General features: G+C 37.9%; 1 protein-coding gene and 1 pseudogene across 2 annotated transcripts in view; both read right to left on the reverse strand.

Annotated features, from left to right (window-relative positions):
• Wdpcp (WD repeat containing planar cell polarity effector) overlaps positions 1-13,324 on the reverse strand; it is a 292,940-nt gene that overhangs the window by 214,934 nt on the left and 64,682 nt on the right. The window lies entirely within an intron of this gene.
• On the reverse strand, positions 7,834-10,190 carry LOC114630349 (annotated as a pseudogene).

Raw genomic sequence — 13,324 nt, forward strand, 5'->3', positions numbered from 1 at the left:
GGAAGGAAGGAAGGAAGGAAGGAAGGAAGGAAGGAAGGAAGAAAGAAAGAAAAGGAAAGAAAAGAAAACTTTCTAAGTCTCCTGTTGTACTTAAATTTGGAAAGTATTTCTCTAGAGCATTCTTCAAACTGTTTAATTCACTTAGTTAAATAGACCTTGTCAATTTAACATTTTCCACATGGTAAGCAGTTTTGACATTTAGACAATTTATCAATGGCTTCTTCGCTGAAGCCTGTCTCCTCTTCTTTCTACTCATTACATGCAACAAATTAAATTTCACTAATATTTAAAGATCAGTGCTGACCTTTGCACAGCCATTTTCTAGGTTCCTATTAATACAAACATCTTGTTTGCTGGTGCTCATTTTAAATATTTTGCTACACACAGTTTTCCATCATTCTAGCTCCAGTGCTTTTTTTCCATAACCTTGCAAAATTATTGGTAAAGCTTACCTTAGGCATCTTAGGAAGACAAAAGGATGCTCACATAAGCAGAAGGCAGCATGGGGAGAACAAGAATCTCCAGCAGCAGCCTGACTCAGGTACCCACCTTTCTGAACTTCAAAAATATGGACTTACTAGTGGTTTTCAAGGTTGTACTTTAATCACAACAATAAAAAGACAAAATAGAAATGTTTGCTATATGATAATGGTAATTAATTCTAAATTATAACTATAAATATAATGTTATGTTAACAATAAATATGTTTTATGTTATACTTGAATACATAGATAGAATGTGGCTTTGAAGAGAAAATAAATTAAATTATAGAAATAGTTCTTAAGGTTCAGTTAAAGACAAGAGAACACTGAAAGCTCTTATCTAAACCAACGCTTAAATACTGAAGTAATTTGTCAATTCAGAATTACTGTTTTAAAAAGTATATAAATCAAAGTGAGAAAAAAATGAAAGAAATACAGAAAGCCTTTCTCTACAAATAGGAGAGACACTGGAAAGTACTGAAGTGCCCTGCAGCTACACCAACTCAACCTTGTCGGTTTCACTTGTCAACACTTTGATGACAGATTGCCACCCCCTCCTCTAAAAACCAAACCCTAGTAGCTGTTGAAAGATGCGCTTCTTATAAAAAGGAGAGTAGCTCATGCAACTTGATAGTTGTATACTTTGAAATCTTTCAGTTCACACACACACAAAAAAAAAAAATTTTAACTTTTTTCCTGTGGCTTCTGTCAGACTTGGAAGATAAAAAGCTCTGCTAACCCAGTGCGGCAAAAGGTGGGTAGTATTCGCAGGTACTGCTGAATGCATCTTGTAGCCACTATTTCATTTAACCCTCACAGGAACTAACCGTCTGAAATGGTGTGTGTGTGTGTGTGTGTGTGTGTGTGTGTGTGTGAAAACATCTATCCTGGAATGGGACTTTTTTCTGGAGAGTCCTCTTCTACATGCAATTATACCCTTAATGTACAAACAAAACAGTGGAGCTCCATCAGCTTGTGAGGAGCCATCAGACTGGAAGTCCTCTCCACAGCTCCCTGTGTGGTGGTCTTTCTACTCCAACTCTCTCTGAATGTCATGCACTAACTTTGCATAGCAATGAGAAGAAGGAGGATGGAGTTGGGAGGGGTGTGTGGGTGATCAGAGAACAGTTAAAGGTGGTATGTAGAAGGGTAGATATAACCAAAATATATCTACATGCATATACATGTACAAAATTCTCAAAGAATAAGATTTAAAATGTATAGAAATGAAAAAAAAAGGATTCTCTACAAACTTTTATTTTTCTTGGAGAAAATAATGTATATGTCTATTTACAGACTATTTTAATAGTTTGCTTATAAATTAATGTAATTGAATTATGTAATTATCACTGGTATTTTTAGGCACTAAGAATCTTCACTATTATTTGCACAGCAAATATTACAGATGGACTAAAAATGAGCTACAATTGGCATGTGACAGTTGCTAAGAGAGGAAGATGGTTCAGTTCTCCTTAAGAGCATAGCACTCTCTAGGGCTAGTCCCCTACTCAAGAATATTTGCACAACACAATTTGAACTCTATTAGTTGAGACAGAAGGTGGAGATGAATCTGGGAGAAGTTGAGGGAAGGTGAATATGATCAAAATATATGATATGAAATTCTCAAAGAGTCAAAATATTTCTTAAAAGCTCCAATGTAAATTATAATTACTTCGCAGCTAACTGGAAAATTAAATTAGCACATCAAAGAAGTTTTTTATTTTTTAACTACCCATGTTTGGTAGCAGCTCTCATTAACTTGCTGGCCCATCAGTCTCTGTGACAATTTCTTAAGGAAATGCGAACAAACCCTAAATTCTTTTAAGAATTCTGCAGCGAATCTTTCAATAATATAATTGGATCTTTCTTCCTTCTGTTTCTTCCCTTATTGGCTGATTTTTGTTTTTACTAATGGTTTGTCACAGGCTTCTTACTTAAATAAAACTTTTGGTATTTTGTTTCATGAGTTGAATAGGGAACTAAATTAGATAACTTAGAAAAGAACAGTCTTTTCTTACTGAAATGAATGCCTATGAATAACCACAATGTTCCCTAGAAGAGATCAATTTCACCTTAACAGATTTAACACAGGCATACATCATCAGGGCTTACAAATGCTAAGAATTTCCTAATGAAGTTAGGAAATTATTATGATCATGTTTTGACCTAAAGCCCAACAATGATCAATAAAAACATTCTATGCTTTAGAATCTATACTCTATACCATTTCCAAAGCATAAACAGCAAACATCTTTGGAACTCTGGCAGGTGACAACCACTCAATATATGTCAGGTTCCCTCTGTTACTACTCAACAGCCATAAAGTTATGAGCCTGATTTCAGTAGCAGGTAAGCAAAAACAAAAAGTTATCAGTTTCATGAGTATCATTTTACCTTTTAACTATTTTCAGTTTAGTACAACACATAGTTGCACAGTCTACTAATGCCTATAGCTAAGCCACCTTGGTAGGTACCTAACTCAGGATATGAAAACCCTTAGGAACCTGTCCTTGAGTAAGACCTACCTTAGTGAGGGAGGGTGTAAGGAGAACAATGTGCAATTTCATCACAGTATAGCAAACAGAGCAAAGCAATGTCCAGAAGGGAAATAGGTATAAAGTTACTCCTGGATGGTAACATGATCTCAGTCACCATAAAAACTAAATTTCATATCATATACCCATTTTCAGAACCTGCTATTTTTTTCAAAGAAAACAAACTATATAATGTATATAAATTCATTATATCTCCCAAGTTCTTGTGACTACTGTTTACATTTGATAGTTTTTTAAAATGTACATAACTTACAAGAATGTGTATGTTTATTATAGTGTAAGTTTTCATCAGAACTTGCTATTAACTTGCTATTAACTTCCCGTCAATGATAAATCAGAATTAAGGAAATGTCATATGTCAATACTTGGTTTCCTTTGGTAGGAAAAAATAGCTTCAAGTGACTTGGCAACATATCCGAATAAAGGGGTGAGGACATGTAGATACTTTGATACACGTCCAAACTCAAGTGAAAATGACAATAAACAATCAATTAAGGGTGAACTCTCTATAAAAATACAAACAGTAGAAGAAATAAATGAAATAGCTCAAGAAATCAAAGTGGAAATATAATAAATAAAGCACAAACTAAGACAAATATCAATCGTTAGGAAAGGGAAATCGAATAGTTATTAAGTGGGGGCACTAGAAGGGATAAAGTGGTAGGGTAAAAGAAGAGAATATGGAGATAGATAGCTAAAATTACAGGGCATTTGAGGACTAGTATGGAAACCTAATACAGTAGAAGCATAGATAGATAGATAGATAGATAGATAGATAGATAGATAGATAGATGATAGATAGATAGATAGATAGATAGATAGATAGATATGGATGGATACATACATACATACATACATACATACATACATACAAAGGCAATTAAATACCATCACCAAATAATGGGGGAGACAGAGCCCCAACTGGCTGCCTCTTGTCACCAAATGAAGCTTTCAGTCTTGGGAATATGTTATATCTAATTGAGTTGTTAGATAAAAGGGTCCCATGGCAATCCAAAACAACTCATGCTGTTGTCAAAACTATAGGTTGCTCTTCACAAACTGACAGGAAGACCCCTTTGCTGAAGACAACACATACACAATTCACAGAACATGGAGAAGCCCAGCTGATACCAACAGAGAACCTTCCTCATTACATTCTAGAATCTTTGAACAGGAAGGTACGCTACAAAAGGTACACCACCTAAATAGAAACACCAACCCAGCTACAAACTCTTTGATCAACAATGGTGAACCTGAAAGGCATGCTAGTGCAATGGTGGCACAACACTTGTGGGAGCAACCAAGCAATACCTGAGTTGATTTAAGGCCCTCTCCATGAGATGGAACCCATACCCATCCACTGCTTGGATGACCGAGAACCTGAGACTAGATTGCAAAGGGACCTAGGATAAAATCAAATACTATTATTTTAAAGAAAAGCTTTACAGAGCAATAAAATGACTCCTAACAGCATTCTGCTATACTCATAGATCTGTGCCCTGCTTAGCCATCATCAAAGAAGCTTCCTCCTAGAAAAGATGAGAACAAATATAGAGGCCCGCATCCAGCCATTATATAGAGAGTGAGAGACCTTCGAACACTCGGCCCTAAAGGATATGTCTCTATCAAATCCCTCCTTAGCTCAGATAATACTGCAGAAATGGAGAGAGTAAAAAAAAGAAAACAGAGAGGATGGAGGACACCAAGGAAAATGGCCTCTCAATCAACGTGACCAAAACTCATATGAACTCACAGAGACTGGAACAGCATGCACAGGGCCTGCATGGTTCAGCACTGGGTCCTCTGAGCATAATTTATGGCTTCCAGTTTAATGTTTTTATGGGATTCCTGAGTGTACGAATGAGTAGGTCTCTGATTCCTGTGCCTTCTCTTGGTCTCTTTTCCTCCTCTTTATTTTATCTGATTATAATGTGCTTTTGGCTTATTTCATCCTATAGAAGCCTGTTTGTTTTCTAATGAGAGACAGAAAGGAAGGAGACCCAGGTCAGAGGGGAGGTAGGGATGGGGACATAGAGGAAAAGAGGAAGGAGAAAGTGTAATCAGGATATATTATGTGAGAAAAATATATTTTCAGTTATAATTTTTAAAGAAACTATGACAAATGCAAACAAACAAAAAATAACATCAATGAGAAAAGAAATGGGGATTTAAGCGGCAAGTTCTTGCCAGTCATATACAAGTATTCGTGTGTGTGTGTGTGTGTGTGTGTCTGAATCTCAGAAGATACTGTTTAAAAATAGCTTTGCACAAAAATAAAAAAAAGAAATATCACCTGTGCATACACGTAAGAAAGAAAATATTTACAAATCACAGATTCTGAAAAAAATGAAGAATATAAAAACAACAAAATTATTAAGTCATACCACAGAAGTGAAGTATATGTCTTCAGGTTCAAAGAAAACACTTAAGCATACACCCAGTATAGAGAATTATATAGTCATCAGTACCTAGGTAGGTCATTTCCCCCCACATAGGATCCTTTAGAAACATAGCCCTTCGGTCCATTCCCCCAAACACCAGGCACATGTGTGCTTCACAGTCTTTGTGATTTCTGTTGTTTGAAGTAAAAACCTTTCTTCTGGGATCTTTTGTGGTTATCTGCTTCTCAGGATTAGTTCTCTAACAAAGGCTCTTCCTAAGGTTTCTCTGGTGACTTCCTATAAACTAGCTCTATCCCACCCTTTGCCACATCATTCTATTTTCTTATAAAAATTCATGGAAAAGAGTATAATAATTCAGCACATGTATTCACTAAGTAATGTTCAAATTGGGGTAGTTATCGTTCTATCTTCTTAAATATATTCAAAATTTTTTATTCTAATGTTTGTTCATTTGTTTATAACAGAGTCTCATATAGTTGATGGCACTCCAACATACTACATAGCAAAGAACGGCCTTGAACTCTTATATTTTCCTGTCTCTGCCTCCTGGGTGTTGTGATCATAAGGTCTGTAAGAGATAGACTTTATGTTTTATCTTTGAATTACTGTGCTTAAGAGATCTATAAAACAAAAATGCCTCCAATTTGTAAACCTCATTTGTCCACAATCACATAAGTTCCTGGAATGCTGGGGGCTGTTGTTCATGTAAGAGAAGAAGCCACATGTCTTCACTTTTAGAAACAAATTTGGTTCCCCCAACTGCACAGGGTGTGTTTGAGCACACAAGGCAAGAGGAGGTACATAGGCAAGAAGTATGAGCAAGCTTGCCCCTGACTGGACAAAAAACAGGAAGTATATAACCTTGTGGGTTTTGCCTTTATAAGCCTCTGACTAATATAATTTGGTGTCATACTCTGGGAATCCTAAGTATGAGCCTGGCCACTATCCATTGTCCTGGCCAGTATTTAATAAAGCATACTTCAGATTTGTGCCCCACCCTCTAAGAAATGTGCTAGTGGTCTTATTCTTGCCATGTGGGATTAACATTTTCTGGAGATCTCAGAGAGATCAGACCACCCACCCAAATTCTAAAGAGATTCTTGGAGTCCTTCACTCCAGGACTCCAAGACTGAAGGGCTGCCTCAGGAATTGTGCACCTTGAGACATTCCAAGGCTCGGAGGCATGCTTTCAGTTTCTCAGACTATCCGAGTGAACTGCAATGCTGAGAAAAGCAGCAAGCATCTACAGCAGCATTTCTCAACCTTTAGGTCGCTAGGGTTGATTGACCCTTTCACTGAGGTCACTTAAAACCATCAGAAAATACACATTTCTGACGGTGGTAGGGACTGAGACACCACTCCTCTGTCTCTAGGCAGGTCCACTCACAGGCAGATATGCCCACATACAAGTGCCTGGCATGATGACATCATCACACCAACCCCATCACACACACACCAAACAAATACAGGTGTATATGACAGGGTGGGCACCATAATAGCGCATAGAGAGCAGCTACTGTAACAAAAGCATCAGCATCAGAGGGAAATGACACTTTATGAATTATAATCACTGGGTAAGTGTAAAAGCATGAACTTTAATATTATCAACTACTATAAAATATTTTAATGTATTTATCATTTACATACATTATTTATATATATGTACCATGGGAACTTAATCTGGATGGTAATCAGTCTTTTTATATTTAGCTATGTTTGACATGAATATAGCCCCCTTGGTATAGTAACAAGATGTAAAAACAACAACACAGAGAATGGTAAAACACAGGAAACGTTAACGAACTCTATTTATTGAACTATGCCACTTTTTGTATTATTAAAGCTATACATTATATATGTTATATATTACTTTCATTAAAAAAAAAACCTCATCACAATGAATCATGTTGAGAAGAATGTTAAGAAAATACAGTGAAGATGGTTTTACCGCAATAATTACATCAAGAATTGAGAACCCACAATATGTTATTTGTTCTGAAGTTCTTTTTTCTTTTTTTCTTTTTATCTCATCTGTATTTACCTTTTAAAGCAGAATGTGATTGGGCACTATTATTTCCATTCACAAGCCTTGCTGAGAGTTACAAGACCTAGAGAAACTTAAGGTTTTGTTCTTGGTACTTTGGAAAACAAGCCACTTGGGGAGCTCCTGTCAAGTTGTTTTAACTTGTGTTTACTTCTAAGACTAGCACATGCAGCATTAACTACAGGGAATGAAAGTTTTAAGATGTAACTTAAGCCGTCTTAATTTGGTCTACGAAGGAATCCAGCTCAACAGCTTAACACTTCAGACCACAGAGTTGACATTAACAGCAGGTTACATCTTACAACAAACATTTTACCAACCTCTTGAGTCAAACCTATAGTATCACAGTATCACATGTAGACATTTTATCTTCCCCTTAGTTTTCGTGCCACACAGATGTTTTAAATGTTAACAAAAATAAACAGAAATCATGGAAAATATATTATCAGAAGGAATGAAGGTAAGCATCAAACACAGTTCTGGTGAAGCTTAGTCTACTTCTTCCATGCGTGATGTGTCGTCATCTCCTTCCAGGGGTGGCATTTCTTCAGTTACAGCAGCACTGGTCTCATCCACAGTAGGATCATCCTCTTCAATACCTAGACCAAGCTTGATCATCCTGTAGATCCTGTCAGCATGGGTCTGAGGATCTTCCAGACTGAAGCCAGAAGACAGGAGTGCAGTTTCATACAGCAAGATGACCAGATCTTTCACAGACTTGTCATTCTTGTCAGCCTCTGCCTTTTGCCTTAAGGTTTCAATAATGGAGTGATCAGGGTTTATCTCCAGGTGTTTCTTTGCTGCCATGTAACCCATTGTTGAGTTGTCTCTGAGGGCTTGAGCTTTCATGATTCTCTCCATGTTTGCTGTCCACCCATACATGCTTGTGACAATACAGCCTGGGGATGTCACCAGTTGGTTTGACACAACCACCTTTTCAACCTTTTTCTCCAAAATATCTTTCATAATTTTGCAGAGGTTCTCAAATTTTGTCTTTTTCTCTTCCTGTTTCTTCTTTTTCTCTTCATCTTCTGGAAGTTCCAGTCCCTCTTTGGTAACAGACACTAAGGTCTTGCCCTCAAATTCCTTCAGTTGTTGCACACAATACTCATCAATGGGCTCAATCATACAGATTACTTTTAAGCCATGTTTTCGGAGACGTTCCACAAAGGCTGAGTTGGCAACCTGGTCCTTGGTCTCACCTGTGATAAAATAGATGTGCTTCTGGTTTTCCTTCATTCTGGTGCAGTAGTCCTTCAGAGACACCATCTCATCCCCAGAAGCAGATGTGTAGTACCGCAACAGCTCTGAAAGCTTCTTCCAATTTTGAGAGTCTTCATGAATTCCAAGCTTTATGTTTTTTGAGAACTGCTCATAAAACTTTTTGTAATTCTCTTTATCTTCTGCCAGTTCAGTAAATAGTTCTAAGCATTTCTTGACCAAGTTCTTTCTGATAACTTTCAGACTTTTGCTTTGTTGCAGCATTTCACGGGAAATATTTAGAGGGAGATCCTCAGAATCCACCACCCCTCTAATGAAATTCAGATATTCGGGGATTAACTCTTCACAGTTATCCATGATAAAAACTTTGGGAACATACAACTTGATGTTGTTCTTTTTCTTTCTGTTTTCAAACAGATCAAAAGGAGCGCATCTTGGGACAAAAAGAAGGGCCCGGAATTCTAATTGTCCTTCAACTGAAAAATGCTTTACAGCCAGATGTTCTTCCCAATCGTTGGTTAAGCTCTTGTAGAACTCTCCGTATTCTTCATTAGTAGTGTCATCAGGATTCCTGGTCCAAATCGGCTTCGTTTTGTTGAGTTCTTCTTGATCAATGTACTTTTCCTTTATCTTCTTCTTCTTCTTCTTGTCACCATCCTTCTTCTCTTCCTCTTCTTCATCAGAACCGACATCTTCTATTTCAGGCTTGTCATCAGACTCATTTTCTTCTTTTTCTTTCTCTTCCTCCTTCTCTTCCTTTTCTTCAGCCTCATCACCACTGACTTCCTTATCACGTTCCTTCTCCACAAACAGAGTAATGGGATAGCCAATAAACTGAGAATGCTTCTTCACAATCTCCTTTATTCTCCTTTCCTCCAAATACTCAGTTTGGTCTTCTTTCAGATGCAAGATAATCTTTGTTCCACGGCCCATTGGCTCCCCTGTGTCAGTCCTCACTGTGAAGGATCCCCCAGCTGATGACTCCCAGGCATACTGCTCATCATCATTGTGCTTCGTGATGACAGCCACTTTCTCAGCAACCAAATATGCAGAGTAAAAACCAACACCAAACTGGCCAATCATAGAGATATCTGCACCAGCCTGCAAAGCCTCCATGAAGGCGTTGGTGCCTGACTTGGCAATAGTGCCAAGGTTATTGATCAAGTCAGCCTTGGTCATTCCAATTCCAGTATCCACACTAGTGAGGGTTCGATCCTGTTTGTTGGGAATGAGTTAATGTGCAGCTCCTTCCCCGAGTCGAGTTTACTAGGGTCCGACAAAGCTCTCATATCTTATTTTATCCAGAGCATCTGATGAATTGGAAATGAGCTCCCTCAGAAAGATCTCTTTGTTCGAGTAAAAAAGTATTGATGATCAAGGACATTAACTGGGCAATTTCTGCCTGAAAGGCAAAGGTCTCGACCTCCTCCTCCTCCATTGGTTGGTTTTGGGTCTGGGTTTCCTCAGGCATCTTGGCTGAATGAGCACGCACGAAACGTGACTACCCGTACCAGGACTCTGAAGCAACTGGCGCCTGTTCTGAAGTTCTATTAGCAATTTATGAAGCTGAACAAACTAAAACGCCATTTTGGTAGCAAGCATCTGAGCTTTGCAGACAAGGATACCAACTATTTTATAATCAAAGCTGATGGACTCAAGAATGTCAGGCTTGACACTGGTAGCAGGTTCCACAAACAAAATGTCACAGCCACGGAACCTTCCTATTTGGTGGCACTCAGAATCCTCAGAGCTCTGAAACTACGCACCATGGCTGAGCATTTACTTCTGCCAGCAGCCAAAGACAGTATTCAAGTTATGATCAAAGACAATTTTGTTACACAATTGAATGCACTTTCCTTATCTAACAATACTGCCCAAAAAAGAATAGATGACACGTCCACTGATATTCTTGATCGGGTAATCCAGAAAATTAAATCTGCTCCACTTCCAATATTTAGATATAGTGAGAATTCTGGAATCCTCATTCTAACAACAAAAATCAAACTTGCCCCAAGGGATGCAATGCTCCTGATCAGCAGGAAGTAGTCTAGAAATAACGATAACATTGCCCTCTTTCCAGTCCTGACTTTATTTAGGGATCACTCTCCTTTCCTCTCTACCCTGTTTTCTCTCTTATCTAGTGCTGTGGAGTTGAACGGGTGGAAGAAAAAGGGTGGAGAAGGGTGAATGAAAGAAGAACCCACAAAGCAGCAAAAGACAAGCTACATTTAGTATCCAGCTTGATGAATCTACAGATGTTGCAAACTGTTCACAGTTACTGGTTTACATGCAGTATATTAAAGATGGTGACTTTAAAGATGAGTTTCTTTTTTACAAACCTCTTGAAACAACAAAAAGAGCACATAATGCACTTCACACAGTTGGTTCATTCCTGAAGGAGGGTCATATCTCTTAGAGAAAGGTTTGTGCTATTTGCACAGACAATGCTCCAGCTATTGTCAATCTGCATTTAGATGTTTGGTACAGAATGAGTCACCAAAAGTCATTGGGACTCATTTGTGATTCACTGGAAGATATTTGTAATGAAGATGCTGCCACAAGAGTTACAAAAATTAATGAAAAGTGTCATAAGTTCTGTCAATTTTGTCAAGGTGAGTACTTTAAACAGTCAACTATTTTCACAACTGTGCCATGAGCTGGATACCCCAAACAAAACTCTTAATGACTCACATTGAAATGAGATACTTGCTGAAAGGAAGTTTTTGAGCTTCATGATGAACTCAAAACATTTTTAATCTGACTGTAGTTCAAAGCACTTTTCAGCAATAAAAGTGAATTGCAGAAAATAGCTTACTTGGTTGACAACTTTGCCATCTTGAATGAGTTAGCTTTATCACTGCAAGGACCAAATGCAACATGCCTCAATTTGCCTGAAAAGATACAGTCTTTCCAAATGAAACTTCACCTTTGAAAAAAAGAACTGGATGAAAATAAAATTTACATGCTGCCTATCTCATCTGCTTTCTGAGGAATATGACATTGAACCAGACAAAAGGATGATGATGATAACTTCTGTGAAAGAACACTTGTACATGACTTCAGACAAAACTGCATCATATTTTCCAAGTTTTCCTGACACTCCATTTGCACCTGCCAGAGCCCATTCACAGTCAAAGTGAAGATGTTCCTGAAACAGCACAAGAGGAATTCATTGTGCTTATTAACAGTGATGCAATGAGAGCTGATTTCCCACAATGCCATTCTCTCACACTGCTCTGGATCAAGAGTCTGCAGTCATGCCCTGTTCTGTCTGAAGCTGAGCTGCATCACTTTCCCCATTTCCAACAACATATCTTTGGGATTTTCAGGTCTAACTAGAGAAGCAGCTTTGTTGTGGATGATACTCTCCGTTTTTCCTGGAAAAGAATTTCTGATCTGGTACGAAAGAAGAAATCTCAACCTTCCCATTGACATGGCTTTTTACGGATACTGTTGCAAAATACAGCAATGTAGATTCGGTTGTTATATTAAGACTGTCAACCATGCTACACCATGCTTCAAGATAAAATCTGATTTGTTTGTAATTAGAAATTAATATTTCACAATATTGTTTTATGATTAATCATTTTAATTATGTTCAATTTATAACAATGAAAATTCATCCTGCATGCCAGATATTTGCATTACAATTCTTAACAATAGCAAAATTACAGTTATGAAGTAGCAAGGAAAATAATTATATGATTGGGCGTCACCACAACATGAGGGTCAAAGCATTAGGAACGTTGAGAACTACTGATCTATAGAGGTCTCCTCTGGTAAGTCACAGTAATTTTCTGTGACATCTGCTTCTATTCTTTGGGATCGCAATCAGTGGCATGGAGGGGTTCAAGGGGACACAACACTCTTCAGTTCAGGACAAAATGAAAGTCTTCACCTGCCCACCTAGCTCTGGTTGTTTGGAAAGTTTGTCTATTTTGGGTGTGGATGGGTCTGTGTTTTCTGGTGTATTCATAAGTTTTGTTACAAACACAAGAGCTGAGACACAAATGAGTCAGGCTCAGTTGAATGTATGAATGATGGCAGACTCAGAGTATTGTTTCTGACACAGCTGTTTACCATGGCTGCTTTGATGGTTAGGGCTCAGAATTTATCTCTGAGCTTTCTGGTCACAGGGTTCAGTCTAACAGGGATTCAAATGACTTTTGGGTGTGGATAATATTAAAGTTGTTTTAAGCTGTTCTACTTTATTGAAAAACTGGCTCTGGAGTTGGGTTATGATTCTCCTCTTCTATACCAGAGCATGCTTGTTTAACTTCCAACTGTCCTGTGTCAGGCAGGCCAACAGACTTTGTGATAGGGAAAAGAGAGAAAAGCAAAACATCTCCCCAAGATAAAGACTACTGGTTCCATTTAACTGCCTAAAACTTCTGCTAAGATATAAACCTTATCTCAAGATTCCTAAGACTATAATGTGAACATTCTATATCTCAAGATCTGTAAGTTTATTGGGTATGCTTTTAAAATATATAACAAAAAATGTTAACTGAAAACTCTTAACACTGCCTTTTGTCTGGGGCAGACACAGAGTTGGTCTGCTCCTGTGGAGATAACTGAATCCTGAGCCATCCTAGAGGAGCCACTGCACTCAGAGCAGCC

This window comes from Grammomys surdaster, unplaced genomic scaffold (genome assembly GCF_004785775.1).
Source record: "Grammomys surdaster isolate TR1022 unplaced genomic scaffold, NIH_TR_1.0 67, whole genome shotgun sequence".
Lineage (NCBI taxonomy): Eukaryota > Metazoa > Chordata > Mammalia > Rodentia > Muridae > Grammomys > Grammomys surdaster.